The sequence below is a fragment of the Ricinus communis genome, chromosome 9 (genome assembly GCF_019578655.1).
Source record: "Ricinus communis isolate WT05 ecotype wild-type chromosome 9, ASM1957865v1, whole genome shotgun sequence".
Taxonomy (NCBI): Eukaryota; Viridiplantae; Streptophyta; class Magnoliopsida; order Malpighiales; family Euphorbiaceae; genus Ricinus; species Ricinus communis.
The window spans coordinates 16504751-16525626 of record NC_063264.1 but is presented as its reverse complement, the minus strand read 5'-3'; the positions used below and the strand labels follow the sequence as shown (position 1 = coordinate 16525626).

The 20876-nt window shown below is 35.3% G+C and overlaps 1 pseudogene; it reads right to left on the bottom strand.

Annotated features, from left to right (window-relative positions):
- LOC125371192 lies at positions 1-4596 on the bottom strand (annotated as a pseudogene).
- Positions 4597-20876: the final 16280 nt, after the last annotated feature.

The window sequence follows — 20876 nt, the reverse complement described above, 5'->3', positions numbered from 1 at the left end:
GGCTTTCCAAATGTGCCTAATTAAACCCAATATGGCTTGTTGAAGCTTCTTGGATTTGGACCTTGTGATTGGGCCTTCTTGTACTATTAATGGATCTTGAATCTCTTTAAGCTTTGAACTTGGATTCACATCATTCCCCCTTTCTTCAAAAGGATTTGTCCACAAATCAGCTCCATCATCTTCATCACCTACATCAAACAAAGACAAGTCACTAACATTGAAAGTAGCACTAACATTGCCATACTCACTTGGAAGTTCTAGCTTGTAGGCATTGTTGTTGATGTGTTGAAGCACTCTAAAAGGACCATCTCCTCTTGGCATAAGCTTTGATTTCCTTTGGTTAGGAAATCTTTCCTTCCTCAAGTGCACCCACACCCAATCTCCAGGCTCAAAAATGACTTGCTTCCTCCCTTTGTTGTGTTGCTTTTCATATTGGAGTGTTTTCTTCTCAATGTTTGCATGCGCCTGCTCATGCAAAGTCTTGATGAATTCAGCTTTTTGTTTCCCCTCTAAATTAGCTTTGTCCAATGGCAATGGTAGCAAATCTAATGGAGTCAATGGATTGAATCCATACACAACTTCAAAGGGTGAGCAATTTGTTGAACCATGCACACTTCTATTGTAAGCAAATTCCACATGTGGCAAACATTCTTCCTAATTCTTCAGATTTCTTTGGATGAGAGCCCTCAAAAGTGTTGCAAGTGTCCTATTGACCACCTCTGTTTGTCCATCCGTTTGCGGATGACAAGTTGTAGAATACAAAAGCTTTGTCCCCATCTTTCCCCAAAGAGTCTTCCAAAAGTGACTTAGGAATTTGACATCCCTATCACTCACAATGGTCCTTGGCAGTCCATGCAGCCTTACAATCTCCTTGAATAATAGATTCGCAATATGGGTTGCATCATCTGTCTTGTGACATGGAATGAAATGTGCCATTTTGCTAAACCTGTCCACAACAACAAAAATAGAATCTCTCCCTCCCTTGGACCTAGGTAATCCTAAAACAAAGTCCATAGAAATGTCTACCAAGGTTCATTTGGTATGGGAAGAGGTGTATACAAACCATGAGGCATTGCTTTGGATTTGGCTTGTTTGCAAGTAATGCATTTCTCACAAATTCTCTCAATATCCCTTTTCATGTGTGGCCAAAAGAAATGGTCACCCAATATATCCAAAGTTTTCTTAATCCCAAAATGTCCCATTAAACCTCCACTATGTGCCTCTCTCACAAGTAACTCTCTCAAAGAACTTTGTGGCACACACAATTTGTTTTCCCGAAAAAGAAAACCATCAAACTTATAGAACTTATCAAAACCCCCTTTCTCACATACCCCAAAAACATTAGCAAAATCAGGATCATTAGAATACAGATCTTTTATGTATTCAAATCCTAATAATTTTGCATCAAGTTTAGAGATCAAGGCATACCTTCTTGACAATGCATCGGCCACCACATTTTCTTTCCCTTGCTTGTAGTTAATGATGTATGGAAAGGATTCAATGAATTCCACCCATTTTGCATGTCTCTTGTTGAGCTTTCCTTGTCCTTTGAGATACTTCAAGGAATCATGGTCAGTGTGAATTATGAATTCTTTGTAGCCAAGGTAATGCTACCATGTCTTTAGAACCCTCACTAATGCATAGAACTCCTTGTCATATGTAGGGTAGTTTAGACTTGCTCCACTTAGCTTTTCGCTAAAGAATGCCATGGGCTTGCCTTCTTGCATCAAAACTCCTCCAATACCTATGCCACTTGCATCACACTCAATCTCAAAAGGTTTAGTAAAATTTGGCAAAGATAACAAGGGTGCAAAACTTAATTTGTCTTTTAGCAAGTTAAAAGCCTCATCTTGTTCAATTCCCCACTTAAAACCAACATTCTTTTTTATGCATTCAGTTAAAGGTGCAGCTATGGTAGAAAAATTCTTAATGAACCTTCTATAAAAGCTAGCTAAACCATGAAAGCTTCTTACATCACTTACACTTGTGGGTGTTGGCCATTCTCTAATTACTTTTACCTTTTCTTGATCAACATGAATACCCTTGTCATTAACAATATATCCAAGAAAAGTAATTTCATTAGTGCAAAAACAACATTTCTTTAGATTAGCATACAACTTCTCTTCTCTAAGCACATCAAAAACACAAGTCAAATGTTGTACATGCTCATCTAGATTTTTGCTATAAACCAAGATATCATCAAAATAGACAACAACAAATTTGCCTATGAATGCTCTTAAAACATGATTCATCAATCTCATGAAAGTGCTTGGTGCATTAGTTAAACCAAAAGGCATTACTAACCACTCATATAAACCATGTTTAGTTTTAAAACCTGTTTTCCATTCATCACCTTCTCTCATTCTAATTTGATGATAACCAGATTTCAAATCAATTTTTGAAAACAAATATGAACCATGCAATTCATCCAACATGTCATCTAGCCTAGGAATGGGATGTCTATACTTCACCGTGATTTTGTTGATGGCACGACAATCAACACACATCCTCCAAGTTCCATCTTTCTTAGGCACTAACAAGACGGGTACGGCACATGGACTCATGCTTTCACGAACATAACCCTTCTCCATAAGCTCATTCACTTGCTTTTCGATTTCCTTGGTCTCCTCCGGATTACATCTATATGCTGGTCTATTTGGAATGCTTGCTCCGGGTATGAAATCAATTTGGGGCAAACAATTGGTTATTTTGTTAGAAATATACAAAATCTCTTTGTACATAAGTACAAGCATGTGTTGCCTCAAAAGCATAGCTTCCTTCACATCACTCATTTTTGCATAAACACTCATTTTTCTTTCATTTGAACCTTCCTTGTTTTCTCTCACCTTGTGTTTCCCATTTTGGTTAAGAGAATTGGAATTTTTAGGTTCACTCATCTCACCTTTTTCTTTACTCTCAAAGGTTTCCCTTCCCAAAGAGTTTTCCAATGAAGAACCCATTTCTTCATATTGTTGCTTGATGCGCATTTGGTCTTCAAAAATCTGTTTTGGAGTTAATGGTCCAAGGTTAAACCTTTTTCCATCCATAGTCAAAGTATACATATTTTTGAATCCATCATGACTAGCCCTTCTATCATATTGCCAAGGTCTCCCCAACAACATATGTCCGGCCAACATTGGCAACACATCACACAACACCTCATCCTTATATCTACCAATTTGAAATAAAACTAAAACTTGCTTATTTACCTTTACAACTCCACTTTCATTAAGCCATTGCAACTTGTATGGTCTTGGGTGCTTGGTAGTAGGCAACTTCAATTTCTCCACTAGCAAAGTGCTTGCTACATTGGTACAACTTCCACTATCCACAATCATGTTGCACAACTTGTTAGAAATCAAACAATGAGTATGAAATAAATTTTCCCTTTGCTCCCTATGGACATCATGTTTATTTTGCAAAGTCAATGTTCTTTGAACAACAAGATTATCTCCCTTAGCACATTCAACATCACTACAATCTTCTAAATAAGGCATATCATCATCACTATCCCCCTCACTCTCCGACTCAATATCACCATTCCTTAGAATCATAGCTTTCTTATTTGGACATTCCCTAGCAATGTGCCCATGACCCAAACACTTAAAACATTTGATTCCCCTAGTTTACTGGTTGATTCTCACCCTTTCCCTTATTACCCAAGTCAATTTTAGGTTTAGTTTCTTCCACTTTTGACTTAGTAAAAGGTTTATCATCCTTTTTCCCCCAAGAAGTTTTCCAAGAAGAAGAAGAACCCATATTTGGTTTAGAATCATACCTCTTTCTTTTCAATTGCCTTTCCACTTTCATGGCCAAATTCACCATATCTTCAATCTCCACATAATGTTACAAATCAACAACATTAGCAATGTCTTTGTTTAGCCCTCTCAAGAACCTTGCCATGGTAGCTTCACGATCTTCTATCACATTTGCTCTAATCATAGCCTTCTCCATTTCTTTGTGATACTCCTCCACACTCATGGATCCTTGAATTAGAGTTTGTAATCTTTGATGAAGCTCTCTGTAGTAGTGGCTTGGAATAAACCTCTTTCTCATGATTTGCTTCATTTCTCTCCAAGACTCTATGGGTCTTTCTCCATATCTATGTCTTTCCTTGCAAAATTGATCCCACCAAACAATTGCATAATCACTAAACTCAACAGCGGCAAGTTTTACCTTTTTCTCCTCCGAATAATTATGACATTCGAAGATGAGTTCCACTTTTCTCTCCCATTCAAGGTACACATCTGGATCATTTCTTCCTTGGAATGAAGGAATCTTCATTTTGATGCTTCCAAGGTTGCGATCAACATCATCATTTGGATGTCTTCTCCTAGCTTGTCTCCTAGGATTGATTCGTTGTCCCAACAAGGTGACTTGATCATCATCCAAATCATCCTCTCCTTCATAGTCCTCTTGGTCAATTGGTGGATGTCTCCTTTGTCTAGGCTCTCCATGTAATTGGTTAAGGATGCCATCATACTTCTCTAATTTTTCATTGACTCCCGCCATCATATTAAACATTCTTTCGAATTGTTGTTGCATAGCTTGAATCACATGATCATTTGTATAAGAAGAACTTGTGTCTTTTGACATGATTGTAAAACCTAAAATTTTAACAAAAGAAAATAGAAAGAAATAATCTCACAACACTCTCACGTATTTCACTCAAAATTGATGTATACCACTCGTGTTTACACTCAATTTTGGCTTTTTTTTTTCTAATGATCTCACACTCTTGCCTTTTACCTCTCAAATTTGCCTTTTGATTTCTTAGATGAACTAAGTTTCTCAATCAAACAAAATTTCAAGAATGTAGTAATCAATGATAAAAAAAAAAAAACAAAAAGGTAGGCTAACAAGAAAATAATAAGGTAGGCTTAAAGAAATGAACAATTTGTAACAAATAGGCTAATAGAAATGAATAACAAAGATAGATCATCAAGAACACAAAGAGACAGAATTATAAAGATAGATCTCAATGGAATATGAAGAGTCAAAATTCTTTTTTATGTAATCTGAGATCTAACACAAAAATATCAAAGATAACAATTTTTTTCTTTTAGGATGATTTTTTTTTTTTTTTTGATATATGCAAACAAAATCTTGAGATAAGAAGAATAAAGATAAAAATAATAATAATAACAAGAACAATAGATGGCGAAAGGTGCAAAATATAAGATGAACACAAGATATTGAGAATTAAAAGATAGTATTGGATACGCAAACCTCAATCTCGAGCCAATGCTCTGATACCACTTATGATGGGAATTGTAGGTTTCATCAATTAACTCCCCAATAGCAAAAATACTATGATAAGTTGAATTAGAAGAAAACTAGAAATTACCAATTTAATCCACAAATTCGGATCGTTCAAAGATTGAAGTAAGAAGATGGATGCTACTTAACCCCTTTACCAACAAGGATAAAGATACTAAGATAGACTTTGAATTTCCTCTTATGCCACAAACAAGAAAGTTTGATAAATAACAAGAAAACAAAGATTTAGATTTTGACACCACAAGCTAGAATAAAGCTTGATAAGTCGCAAAGTTCAAGCAAGAAATTAAAGACAAAATTCCTCACAATAAAACTCAAACAAAATTTCATATATCAAATTCAATCATGCTCTAAAAGAAAGAGAAAAGGACTTGTTTATATAGAGTACAAGTCCATGCACACACTACTAAAATAGACTCACACACATAGGATTACTTTTACTCTTAAATGGCCTTAGTAACCACTATCCACACTAATAGCCATTACTTGGTATTAATTACCCCATTAACTTGTATATGGTGGCTCTTAATAACCACTACCCATACTGATAGCCATTACTTGGTATTAATTACCACATTAACTTGTATGGTGACTACATGTAACCCTAATTTTTATTAACATAAAAACAAGTTAAATATTATTCCTTGGGCCTCCATGGATGCCTTATTGGGTTGAAGTTCTTGGGCTTTCCAAATGTGCCTAATTAAACCCAATATGGCTTGTTGAAGCTTCTTGGATTTGGACCTTGTGATTGGGCCTTCTTGTACTATTAATGGATCTTGGATCTCTTTAAGCTTTGAACTTGGATTCACATCATTACCTAAGCACTTGAGCTATGGATTTTTGGACAAGGCAGAAAAGTTGCCTGTGATTATTGCAGTAGATTTGACGCCTAGCGAGAGATGACTTTAGACTCTCTCAGAGGTATAAGAAGGCCTTTGCCTACAAGATTGTTGACATTCCCGAGATCAATCCTAGCTTCTATTCTCACAAGATTTTGATGGAGGATAGCTATAGACCAGTAGTTCAGCCACAAAGGAGACTTAACCCGAACATGAAGGAAATAGTGAAAAAGGAGGTAATTAAGCTCCTTGATGCAGGTTTGATTTACCCCATTTTTGATAGTTCTTGGGTGAGCCCTATGCAGGTTGTGCCGAAGAAAGGAGGCATGGCAGTAGTTCGCAATGAGAAGGATGAGCTAATACCTACACAGATGGTAATAGGCTTTCGAGTTTGCATTGATTACAGGAGGCTTAATGATGCAACTTGGAAGGATCACTTCCCTCTTTCTTTCATTGATCAGATGTTAGAGAGATTGGCAGGACATATGATTTACTATTTTCTTGATGGCTTTTCAGGTTATTTTCAGATTTCAATTGCACCTGAAGACCAAGAGAAGACGACTTTCACCTGCCCCCATGGGACTTTTGCTTATAGACAGATGCCTTTTGGTTTATGCAATGTATCAGTTACGTTTCAGCGATGTGAGTGTTTGCTCTTTGTGAGTGTTTTTACTTAAGTTCTTGCATGAACTTTGAACTTATCAAACTATTTTTAGTTTGTGGCGTTCTCTAACCAAAAATCTTGTGTTTGATTCTTAACTTATCAAATCATACTTGGTTTGTGGCGTTTGGAGTTGAATTCAAGTGCTAATTTCATTGTTGGAACTAGTTTTCCCTAACTTCACTTGAGGAGATCCTTGGGTTTTGGAATCATCTTGATTGGAGGGTGTTTTCTTGCATTCCATATATATCATAACTCATTAGTTATTAAGGTGTATGGTTGCTAAGATGATGATTTCCTAACATTTGGTATCAAAGCTTGCTTCAAGTTGAGGTTTGCTTATCTTTGTGTTTTGTGTGTTATTGAAGTTTCTCATCTTCTTTGCTTTTTTTTTTAGTGCCGAATTCTTCTTGTTTCAATTTTCTCCTTCTAAGTACTCTCTGTTTTAAAGTTTATACCTTTATGTTTACTAAATAAATTTTTATTTTTCCTTCTTGTTAATCTCTTTATGTAGTTTTTTTTCTTTTCCTTCAAATTCCGTATCATATCTTTTTTTCTTTCCTTCAAACTTCTTTATGGTTCTTTATTTTTATCTTTATTTCATCCGTAGACACAAATAAAAGAAGAATGTTTCATGAAGCTGAGTTCATTAGACAATGTCGAAATCTTCGTTATCAATCTTATGATAAGATGTGGGGTCAAAAAAATAATCGTTATGAAGAGTGTAGACAATATTTTTATTATTCTAAGCCTAAAACTAAGAGGCTAGATAGACAACTAAGTCAAGTTCTTATTGATGAATTGTCAAAGGAGAACAAATCTTTAAGAATCAGTTTTGAAGCATTTAAGCATGGGCTTGAAGAGTTCAATATGTTGACTAACACCTTTCTTAAGCATCTCAAAGATAAAGAAGATTCTAAGTCACCATTGAAGATTAACATCAATGGAGTAGATGAGGTAAATTGCTCTACTGAAGTCAACATAGATTCTGAAGACATGATAATTGAAGATGGTAAGGAAGACAATGATTTGCTACCTCTAAATAAATTCAACAATGAAGAGTTTGTTATTAATGAAGAAGCAAAGATTCAGTTAGTGAAGAATGAAGCTGTTTAGCTTGATGAAATTGAACCTTTTGAGCATGTTGGATTTATTAGTATTAAAAATATTATTTGTTCTAAAGATCCTCTAATCACTATAGCAAAGGAATTGCAGGTTGATGATGGCATTCTATTACCGTTTGATATTATATGTTTATTTCTTTTGCAATATTTGGGAAAAATAAAAGTACTTGGAGCATTAGTTAAACCAAACGGCATGACTAAATACTCATATAATCCATGTTTTGTTTTGAAAACGGTTTTCCATTCATCACCCTCACGAATTCTTATTTGATGATATCCAGATTTTAAATCCACTTCAGAAAACACACAAGCACCGTGCAATTCATCCAATATGTCATCTAGCCTAGGTATAGGATGGCGATACTTTATTGTTATTTTGTTGACGGCACGACAATCAACACACATCCTCCATGAACCATCTTTCTTAGGCACTAAAATTACAGGAACCGCACAAAGACTCATGCTTTCTCTTACGTACCCCTTATCCATAAACTCACTCACTTGCTTTTGGATTTCTTTTGTCTCCTCGGGGTTGCATCTATATGCTGGCCTATTTGGTATGCTTGCACCCGGAATGAAATCAATTTGATGTTCAATTCCTCGAATTGGTGGTAATCCTTTAGGCATATCTTCGGGAAAGAGGTCTTCATATTCATGCAAAAGCTCAAGAACAACACTAGGCAAATCCTTGTTAAGATCGTTGGAAATCATCAAAACTTCCTTGTACATGGGTACAAGGGCTGCCTCAAGGTTAGTGTTTTCTTTACATCACTTGGCTTTACATACACATTCATTTTTCTTTCACTCTCATCTCCCTTGTTTTCTCTCACCTTGTGTTTCCCATTACACTCACTTTAACCACTTACCTCACCTTTTTCTTTTTCCACTATTTCTTGCTCCCTCCCCAGATATTCCCCATATGAAGATTCAAGCTCTTTATATTGTTGTTTAATTCTCACTTGATCATCAAAAGTGGCCTTGGGAGATAATAGTCCAAGATTGAACTTTTGTCCATCAATAGTTAAGGAATATCGATTCTTGAACCCATCATAAATCACACACCTATCGTATTGCCAAGGTCGTCCCAACAAAACATGTCCAGCATACATGGGAACCACATCACAAAGCACCTCATCCTTATATCTCCCAATGGAAAAAGAAATTAGCACTTGCTTATTTACCTTCAAAACACCACTATCATTCAACCATTGCAACTTGTAAGGCCTTGGATGTTTGGTACTTGGTAATTTTAATTTCTCCACAAGCAAAGTACTAGCAACATTAGTACAACTTCTGCTATCAACAATCATGTTACACAACTTATTAGTATGAAAGAAATTTTTCACGCTACTCTCCATGTTCATCGTGTTTACATTGCAAATTAAGTGTGCGTTGTACTACTAACACATTCCCTTTAGCATACTCAACATCACTAACATCCTCTAAAGTTGGCATGTCATCATTCTCATCATCATTTTCATTGTCACTTTCAGATTCAACAATTCCATCTCTAACAATCATGATCCTCTTGTTAGGGCAATCACGTGCATAATGACCATGTCCAAGACACTTAAAACACTTCAAGTTTCTATATTGATTAGCTTGATTCTCAACTTTGTTTTTGCTGCCTATTTCATTTTTATTCTTATTCTCATCCACTTTAGGCTTAGCAAATGTATCATCCTTTTTACTCCAATTCGATTTCCAATTAGAAGAACTAGAACTCGAATTAAGTTTAGAATCAAACTTACTTGCACCTTTTCGCTTGAGTTGCCTTTCAATTTTCATGGCCACATTCACCATGTCCTCAAGCTCCACATAATGTTGCAACTCCACAAGATCAGCAATATTCTTATTTAGAACATTCAAGAATCTTGCCATGGTGGCCTCTCTATCCTCCTCCATATTTGCTTTAATCACAACCATTTCTATTTCTTTTGGTACTCCTCCACACTCATGGTTCCTTGCCTTAGAGTTTGCAATCGTTGATGCAAATTTCTATAGTAATAGTTAGGAATGAACCTCTTCCTCATGATGCGTTTCATCTCCATCTATGACCCTACGGGTCTTTCTTCATTTCGTCTCCTTTCCCTACACAATTGATGGCACTAAACACTAGCGTAATCACAAAACTCAACGGCAACAAGTTTTACCTATTTCTCCTCAACTTGAAGCAACCTCTGATACCAAATGATAGGAAATCATTATCTTAGCAACCATACACCCCAATAACTAATGAGTTATGATACATATGGAATGAAAGAAAACACCCTCCAATCAAGATGATTCCAAAATCCAACGATCTCCTCAAGTGAAGTTAGGGAAAACTAGTTCCAACAATGAAACTAGCACTTGAATTCAACTCCAAACGCCATAAACCAAGTATGATTTGATAAGTTAAGAATCAAACACAAGATTTTGGTTAGAGAACGCCACAAACTAAAAATAGTTTGATAAGTTCAAAGTTCATGCAAGAACTTAAGCAAAAACACTCACAAAGAGCAAACAAAGATTATTATTCATCAATTCAATATTTACAAATGGATTTGGCTTTGATATTTATAGCTAAAACTAGATAAAGAAACCTAAATGGATGTCTTTTAAGCTTCCTCATGTTTTTCCCTTTAATTCCCCTTATTGAAAGTGGTTGTTCTTATATTGATGTCACTCATTTTGTAACTCCCAAATGACAACTAAATATGTGCATCCATTTTGTAACTCCAAATTATGACTAATTATGTGCATCCATTTTGTAACTTTGAATGACAATTAATCATACCATAACTTAAGAAAAACCTAATAAAAATGAAAATAAAAAGGCTTTAAATGCCTATTGGACCTATGAGTTCAGCCCAAACTTATTGCACTAAATTGATGATTTTGGATCCTTTTGGCAATCCTAAATCTTAGGTTGAGCCTTGTTGTGTTTGAACACTCCAAATGTCTTTAATTAAGCCCAACAAAGCTTCTTGCATCCTTTTGGACTTGGATCTTATCATTGGACCTCCTTCAAAGCTTAAAGGATCATTTGTAATTCTTGTCTTTGTTGCATCATGGTGCATGTGTATTTACTAAGATTGATTGGCATATTGGATACCATCAAATTAAAATGAAATCAGGTGATGAGTGGAAAACGGCATTTAAGATCAAGTATAGGTTGTTTGAGTGGTTGGTCATGCCTTTTGGACTTACAAATGCACCTAGTACTTTCATGATATTAATGAATCATATCCTGTGTGAGTTTCTTGGTAAATATATGGTTGTATATTTTGATGACATTTTGATTTATTCTAGGTCATTAAATGAACATGTCATGCATGTTAGGGTTGTTTTAGATGTTCCTCGAAAAGAGAAGCTTTATGCTAATCTTAAGAAGTGCAGTTTTTTTTAGAAGGCGTCAATTTTCTTAGTTTTATTGTTGGTATGCATGGTGTGGAGGTGGATAGTGAAAAGGTAAAGGCTATTCAAGAATGACCGAAACCTACTAATGTGAGTTAAGTGAGGAGTTTTCATGGTTTGGCTAGTTTTTACAGGAGTTCATTAAGGACTTTAGCACCATTGCTGCACCCTTAAATGAACCAGTCAAAAGGAATGTTATATTCCATTGGGGTGATGCATAAGAACATGCTTTTAATTTGCTTAAGGATAAATTGTGCAATGCACCTTTGCTAGTTTTGCCTAACTTTGAGAAGACTATTGAGATTGAATGTGATGCTAGTGGTGTTGGAATTGGGGCTATTTTGATACAAGAGGGGCGGCCTATATTTTTCTTTAGTGAGAAATTGAATGGAGCAACCTTGAACTATCCTACATACGATAAGGAGTTGTTTACTTTGGTTCGTGCACTTCAAACATGGCAGCATTACTTATGGCCAAAAGAGTTTGTTATACACAAGGATCATGAATCCTTGAAGCATCTAAGAGGGCAAGATAAGCTGAATAGAAGACATGCAAAGTGGATGGAATTCATAGAAACATTTCCATATATGATCAAGTACAAGAACGGTAAGGATAATATGGTTGCTGATGCACTTTCGTGAAGGTATGCAATTCTTAATACTCTTGATTCTAAGTTATTGGGTTTTGAGTAAATAAAAGCGTTGTATATAGATGATGTTGATTTTGTTAAAGTGTATAGTACTTTTGTTGATGGTAATGCATTTGATGCCTTTTATGTCTTTGATGGGTATTTGTTTAAAAAGAACAGGTTGTGTGTGCCTCACTGTTCTTTGCGTGTGTTGTTAATCAATGAGGCATATGGGGGTGGTTTGATGGTTCACTTTGGGGTTGATAAGATTTATTCTATTCTATGTGATCATTTCTTTTGGCCTGGTATGAAACGCAATATTTAAAATGTTTGTAGCAAATGTGTTGTTTGCATGCAGGCTAAGTCTAAATTAAAACCCCATGGTTTGTATGCACCTTTACCTGTTTCTGAAATGCCATGGGTTAACTTATCTATGGATTTCGTGCTTGGATTGCCTAGAACTAGGAAGGTAGAGATAGCATTTTGTTGTTGTGGATCATTTCAGTAAGATGGCTCATTTTATTCCTTGTCATAAAACAGATGATGCATGTCATATTGCTAATTTGTTCTTTCGAGAAGTTGTGCGTTTGCATGGTACACCTAGAACTATTGTTAGTGATAGGGATGTGAAGTTTTTGAGTCATTTTTGGCATTTTCTTTAGGCTAAATTAGGTACTAAGTTGTTGTTTTCTACTACTTGTCATCCTCAAACAGATGGCCAAACTGAGGTAGTTAATAGAACTATGGTGCAGTTGCTTCGTGCTTTGATTTCTAGGAATCTTAAGTATTGGGAGGATTTATTACCATATGTTGAGTTTGCATATAATAAGGTTGTTCATAGCACTACACATACTTCACCATTTGAGGTAGTCTATGGTTTTAATCCTTCGACTCATATTGATTTAATTCCTTTTCCTAGTAACAATCTTATGAGTGATGATGGTGTTTCTAAGGTAGATTATGATACAAACTCGAACCAGATACGTTCAAACACCAAGATGAGCAATGGTGAGAAACTCAAACTGATAAACGCTCTCCCTATTTAAGAGGAAGTACCCTTACCAATAAGTTCGAACTCTCGCCCCAAGATCTAACTTGAAAGTTTGCAATTGATTATGGAACTAACAAACTTAGCAATAGAACAACTAAGCCCTTTAGTTATAAATAGATGAAGAATGTTCAAATAACCCAAGAAACTAATAAAAAGTTAATTAATTGATCAAACATGTAGATGTGAAACTAAATTAAACAAGTTAATTTAATCTCAAGAAATTCAAGAGTTAACAACTCAAGGAAAATAAACTTCATTCAAAATGATATATTGATCTAATGCCCTTTTGGCCGAAATACATAGCTCTATTTATAGGGTATTGAAATGATTCTAACCCTAAAAAGGACTAAGAGATAAGGAATAAAAATCAAACCCTAAAAGACTCCTAATATGCGGCTGATCTTATCCTTATAAGGAAGGATAAGATAAAGAGTAATCTAAACAAATTAAATCCTAAATTCATGGAGAAAGTTCTCTTTATCCAGTACTTCCAAAAATAGAGGAAATTAACTAAAAAATGGGTCCACTACGAATTTATCTTGAAAAATTTGAAGCTCCTTTTACAGGTTCCAAGAGCTGATGAATTGTAAGGCGTAGTCACGCCTTAGCGGTGCATGATGGCTATCTTCGAGGACATGATCGAGGAGTCTATGGAGGTATTTATGGATGACTTCTCTGTTTTTGGTGATTCTTTCTCTCTTTGTTTGGCAAATCTTGAGCGCATGTTAGCTAGGTGTATTGAGGCTAACTTGGTATTGAACTGGGAAAAATGCCATTTCATGGTGAGAGAGGGGATTGTGTTAGGGCATAAGATCTCTCAGGTTGGGATGGAGGTGGACAGAGCTAAGATAGAGGTTATATCTAACCTACCTCCTCCTAGTTCTTTTTATTAGAGATTTATTAGAGATTTCTCTAAAATTGCTAGGCCTCTTACTTAGTTGTTAGTTAAGGATGTACCTTTTGTTTTTAATGATGCATGCTTGGCTGCTTTTGAGTTATTTAAGGAACTTCTTACTACAGCCCTAATCATGGTTTCGCCTGATTGGGAGCTGCCTTTTGAGTTGAGGTGCGATGCTAGGAATTATGCAATTGGAGCTGTGCTTGGACAGAGGATTGAAAAGAAGTTCCAACCCATTTATTATGCTAGCAAGACTTTGACAGGAGCCCAGAAACACTACACCACCACAGAGAAGGAGTTGTTGGCTATTGTTTATGCCTTCGATAAGTTTATATCGTACCTCGTTCTCTCCAAGACCATTGTCTTCACAGACCACTCGGCATTGAGGTACTTATTCCTGAAAAATGATGCGAAACCGAGATTGATTCGATGGATTCTTTTGTTGCAAGAATTTGATGTCGAGATCAAGGATAAGAAGGGCGCGGAGAATCTGGCAGCGAACCATTTATCGAGATTGGAGAATCCTTACTTAAATGCACTTGATGAAAAGACCATAGACGATTGATTTCTAAAGGAGCATTTATATGTCACTCACGTATACACTGTGATGTAAACCTTCTAAGGAAGAGAAGGATACACGCCAAGATCGATACTTATAAGGTTTGCCAAAAGATATTTGTGGAACTATCACCCTTATTTATAAAGAAATAAGATCAATAACTATAATGGGATGAACTTAATTAATCCTAGAAACTAACAAGTTAATAGAATTAAATTAAGGTAGAAGTGAAATCAAAACCTAAACAATAAGTTTTAATCTCAAGAACACTTAAAGAAACTCTTTAAGCAAAAACAAGGTTTTCTATTCAATCAAAGATTATATATATTTCGAATTACATAGCTCTATTTATAGAGTTTAAAACATAATAATCCTAATCCTAGAATGACTAGGATATGTGGCCAAGATTCCTAAATAAATAAAACTTGAAGTAAAAGAAAAGAAAACTCCTATTTTAACTTGGACTTGTTAAAAGAAAACTCCTAGTTTGACTTGGATTTTGATTTTGAATATTCAATCTTGGACTTGGGCTTTACGTTTGGGCTTGAATTCAACATAAATCAGAGTTGATCTTCATGTCTATACGTTGGGCTTTAATCCATGAATGAAATACAATTAATCAAAGTTGAATCTTGATCTTCTAAGTCCAACTCGCTATCCTTACTTCTTGAATGCATCTTATCTATCACGTGGACCATGAAAGAACACAAGGCAACCTTGAATCTCTTGCTTCTAGCTCGTGTGATTGGACCCTCATACTTCAATGGATCCATTCGTGGCTTGCTTGGTGGTAAAGGATCAGCCTTGATTTTATCATCTCCTCCCTCCTCGAAAGGATTCATCCTCGAATCAAGACCTTCATCAAAAGAATATAGAAATAAATTAGCAACATTAAATGTAGCACTAACTCCACACTCACCGGGCAAGTCAATCTTGTAAGCATTATTGTTGATGTGTTCCAACACTTGAAAAGGTCCATCTCCCCTTGGCATCAACTTGCTTTTTCTTTGGTTTGGAAATCTTTCTTTGTGAATGTATATCCATACCCAATCTACGGGTTCAAAGATCACCTCTTTTCTTCCTTTGTTGGCGTGTTTAGCATTTGCTTCATTCTTGCGCTCTAGATTAGTTCGAACCTATTCATGCAATTTAAGCACATATTCGGCCTCTTTCTTGCGATCAAGGTTAGTTTGTTCCTTTAAAGGTAAAGCAATCAAATCTAATGGACTCAAAGGTACAAACCCATAGACAATCTCAAAAGTTTTATCAAAATTAGGAAGAGATAGAATAGGAGAAGAAGTAAATTTTTGTTTGAGCAAGTCAAACGCCGATTGTTGTGCTTCTCCCCAATTAAACTTCACATCTTTCTTCACTAATTCATTTAATGGTGCGGCAATGGTACTGAAATCTTTCACAAAATGCCTATAGAAGCTTGCTAGTCCATGAAAACTTTGAACTTCACTTGCATTTGTGGGAATCAGCCACTCTTTGATTGCCTTCACCTTTTCTTCATCAACCTCAATTCCTTTTGCACTAACAACAAAACCAAGACAAACAAGTTTGTTTGTGCAAAAATTGCACTTCTTGATGTTAGCAAACAGAACTTCTTTGCGTAAAGTTTCAAGAACTAAACGCACGTGCTTTACATGTTCATCATAAGACTTGCTATAAATAAGTATATCATCAAAATAGACAACCACAAATCTGCCTATATAAGCACGTAAAACATGATTTATTAATCTCATGAATGTACTAGGTGTATTAGTTAAACCAAACGGCATGACTAACCACTCATATAAACCAAATTTAGTTTTGAATGTTGTTTTCCATTCATCACCCTCTTTCATTCTAATTTGATGATAACCACTTTTTAGATCAATCTTAGTGAACACAACAGCCCTATGCACCTCATCAAGCATATCATCTAACCTAGGTATAGGATGACGATATTTAATAGTTATTTTGTTAATTGCACGACAATCCACACACATACGCTAAGAACCATCTGTCTTAGGGACAAGTATAACAGGAATAGCACATGGACTTAAACTTTCCCTAACATAACCTTTATTAAGAAGTTCTTCCACTTGGCGTTGTAGTTCTTTGGTTTCCTCGGGATTTGCTCTATATGTCGGCCTATTGGGTATGGTAGAACTGGGTACAAAGTCCATTTGGTGCTCAATTCCACGAATGGGTGGTAACCCACTTGGAATTTTGTCGGGAAACACATCCTCAAACTTCTGCAAAAGAGACTTGAAACTTGAAGGCAAAGAAACATTAAGATCGTTAGTGGTTAGAAAACTTTCTTTATAAACAAGCACAAGTATTTATTTTTGTGACATTAAAGCTTTTCTCACATCTCTCTCTCTTGCCACAAAGCTCATTTTTCTCTCTTTTGCACTCAACTCACCTTTTTCTTGTGCCTCACAACTCAATGTTTTCTTTTTGCACAAACTCTCTTTCTCTCCTTTTTCCTCTCTTTTCTCATACTACTCATGGTTTTCCACACAGCTCTCCTTTTGCTTGTGCACCTTTTCTTTTTCACATGCACTCTCTCTCTCTTTCTTTTTCTTTTTTTCATAGGCAGCAACTTTAAGTTTCATTGTACGTTGGTCTTCATTAACAATCTTTGGACTTAAAGATGTAAGAGTATAAAGTTTGTTGTGAAGTGTAAGACAATAGCAATTTGAACACCCCTTGTAGATGACATCTCTATCAAACAACCATGGCCTCCCCAAAAGTAGATGACAAGCTTGCATTGGGATCACATCACACAATACTTTACCTTAGAACTTTTGTACACCAAACGCCACCCTAACTTGCTTTGTAACCTTGATACCTCCCGAATCATTCAACTATTGAAGAGTATATTGGTTTGGATGTTTGATTGTTGGAAGTTTTAATCGATCCACCATCATTGTGCTAGCAACGTTAGTGCAACTACCACTATCAATAATTAAAACACAAGGAGTTTTTCTTACCAAACATCGTGTATGGAAGATGTTCTCTCTTTGGCTTTCATCATCAGCCCCTTGTTGCATATTCAAGGATCTAATGGTGACTCCACATATCACATGGCTGACTTCCGGATAGACTTTTTGTGTTGCTGTTTTAATGCTTTCATGTCTATCTAATACAATAAAAATATCATTTCTCACTCCAAATGTCTCAATTTTTTTAAAAACCACTCCTAAGATATATTATTTTTACTATGCAGAATACTAGAGAAAATATTTTACCATTTGTGTCTTGTGTGCTTGCTGAGAGAAGCATTCCTCTATATGCAGATTTAAGAAAAGTTCCATCTACTATTATTATTAGTATACAACAAGTCCATCCTTTAAATGAAGCTTGAAGTGCCATGAATACATATAGGAATGTGAGATCTTCTTTTATTTATAGCTCCATAATTGAACTGGGATTTGATTTTTGTATCATGTATAAATAGCTTGGCAATATCCCATATGATTCTTCTGGTTTCCTCTTATTTTTCTAATATTTTTTCCTTTGATCTCTAAGTATTTGAGTAATTTACAAATATACTGTAATCATCTTTCATGTCTCTTGTTATATTCAAAGAAATATACAATATTTTGATGCTAAGATATTTTGTTTTTATGCAATTTTTAATAATTGTTGTAGTTGCTTGACTTTGATCGCTATGTCTTATTTCTAATAGACATGTATGTATGTTGTTGAGCTTTCGAATCACAAACATTGTTGTTTTTGCATTTTTTGAAGCTCTTAGTTTTCAATTGCAATTGTCATCTAAGCATTGTAAAAAATATTGTCTGTGGCAAAACTTTTGCACCTTATATTAGAAGTGGTTGTTAAGAGCGTGGAAGCTTATTACTGTTTGGAGAGTGAGTTTGTCTTTGTATGTCTGACCTTCTTTTATTTCTGAATGCCTTATGTTTGTTATCACATCTACTTCTTCATCTTCTTCTCCTGCTTTCTTATTTATTAAAATCGCATATTCAAGTGCATATGAAATGCTCTTTGTTTGTTCTCCAATTATTAATTTTCTTTCTGTTCCCATTTTTTATCCTAATGAACTTGCTTCATTTGTTGGTATGTTTCTATTTTGGAATGTAAAGGTTGAATCAAATAAGTTTTCCTTTTCTTGATTCAAAACTTTCATGCATAAAGAATATTTTGTGTAATCTGATTCTGTTTTTTTGAGCTCCTTGTAGAACAGTAGTGTTTGATTGTTGAATGCCCCACTTGCTTAGCTCCATCATCGGAATAGCAATCTTCCAATTCGGGTATTGAATCTTCATCACTTTCAACTCCACTTTCTTCTTCACTAGCATACACCAATTCGCCTCCTTTTAATGCTAAAGTGCGTTTGTTCGGACATTGAGAAGAGATATGTCCATAGCCTAGGCATTTGAAGCATTGGATCCTTTTGGGCTTGCCTTCTTGAGTTCGACTTTTATTACTTTGATCCCTCTTTGTTTCGGCTTTATTATCTTTAGACACTTCCTTTCCTTTATTTTGGGCAGAATTTGTACCTTTCCAATTGGATTTCCAATTAGAATTTGTTAAAGAGGAGTTCTTGCTCTTTTGCTTCAATTGCCGCTCTATCTTGATTTCCATGTATAGCATGTCCTCCATCTCTAAATAATGCTGCAATTCAACAAGATTAGCAATATCTTTGTTAAGACCATGCAAAAATCGAGCCATAGTAGCCTCCCTATCCTCTTCTATATTGGCCCTAATCAACACAATCTCCATCTCTTGATAATATTCCTCTATATTCTTTCCCCCTTGTACCAAACTTTGTAGCTTATTGTACAACTCTCTATAGTAATAAGAAGGAACAAAGCATTTTCTAATTATTCGTTTCGCTTCAGCCCATGTTTGGATCTCCCCCTCACCATTCCTATGCCTATTACTCACTAGTTGATCCCACCAAATTGCAGCATAATGGGTGAATTCAACTACTGCCAATTTTACTTTCTTCTCCTCACTATAGTTATGGCATTTAAATACTCTCTCAACCTTCTTTTCCCACTCTAGATACAACTCGGGATCACCCTTACCTCGGAAGGAAGGAATTGTAAGCTTAATACTACCCAAGTTTGAATCTACCTTATTTCTCCCATGGTGAGTTTCGGTTCTATCTCCCCATTCTTCTTCATCGCTCTACGTTCCTCTCCTCGCCCTAGACATACTTTCCTCATCTCGAAAGCTCCTACCTCTCGATTCAGATTTGATTTTTATTAGTTCATCCATCATTTCAGCGTACCTATTTTCATTATCAAGCCATTGTCATTCAAGTTTGGAGTTTATAGCCTCCATGAATGCTCTCATATCTGGAATTCCGTGATCGGAATCTTTGGAAGAAGATTGATTAGACATGGTTTCAAGAAGATTAGTTTCTCCTCACGTGTTTGCACTCAATCAAAGAAAGAGTTTGTCTTTGTGCCCTTCAAAATTAACTCAAATTGCAAAAGTTAAAATCACAGCCAACTTAATAAAACACAATTAATAAGCTAGAACAGAAATTAATTAAGCTGAAGATGAATTATAGGAAAAGGAGAATAAAATAACGAACTAAGAATAAGGATGGAAGTAGAAGAAATAAAGAATAACATAATGATAAAGAGGAATATAAGAAATCGAATAGGAAACAATTAAGGAAAAGTAGGATAAGAAAAGGAATTGAAAAGAGAAGGTTATGTGATATCTTCAAACCTGATTTTCTTTGGGTTTTGACCTTGACCAAGTCAATCTTTTTTTTGAATCAGCTCCAAATCTTGCTTTCTATACTCTTTCTTTTCTTTCTTTTTTTAAGCCTCACTTCGGATCAATAATTCAGATCCACACACAATTTTTTATTTTTATAACCAAACAAGAACAAAACACATAAAGCTTAATTTGATTGAAACGTCTTGAAGACTTTGATCAAGCAAATTAAAGGAAACGAAATAACAAGATAAAGATATCACAAACCAATTTATCTAGAACGTCTCGAAGACTTTAACCAAACAAAAGAGTATGTGAGTAGAAGAACAACGAAGATAACAAATAGGATACGTAACCAAACCTTGTAAGCTAGCTCTGATACCAAATGATGTAAACCTTCTATGGAAGAGAAGATTATATGCCAAGATCGATACTTATAAGGTTTGCCAAAAAATATTTGCTTAACTATCACCCTTATTTATAAAGAAATAAGATCAATAGCTATAATGGGATGAACTTAATTAATCCTAGAAACTAACAAGTTAATAGAATTAAATTAAGGTAGAAGTGAAATCAAAACCTAAACAATCAGTTTTAATCTCAAGAACACTTAAAGAAACTCTTTAAGCAAAAATAAGGTTTTTTATTCAATCAAAGATATATATATTTCGAATTACATAGCTCTATTTATAGAGTTTAAAACATAATAATCCTAATCCTAGAATGACTAGGATATGTGGCCA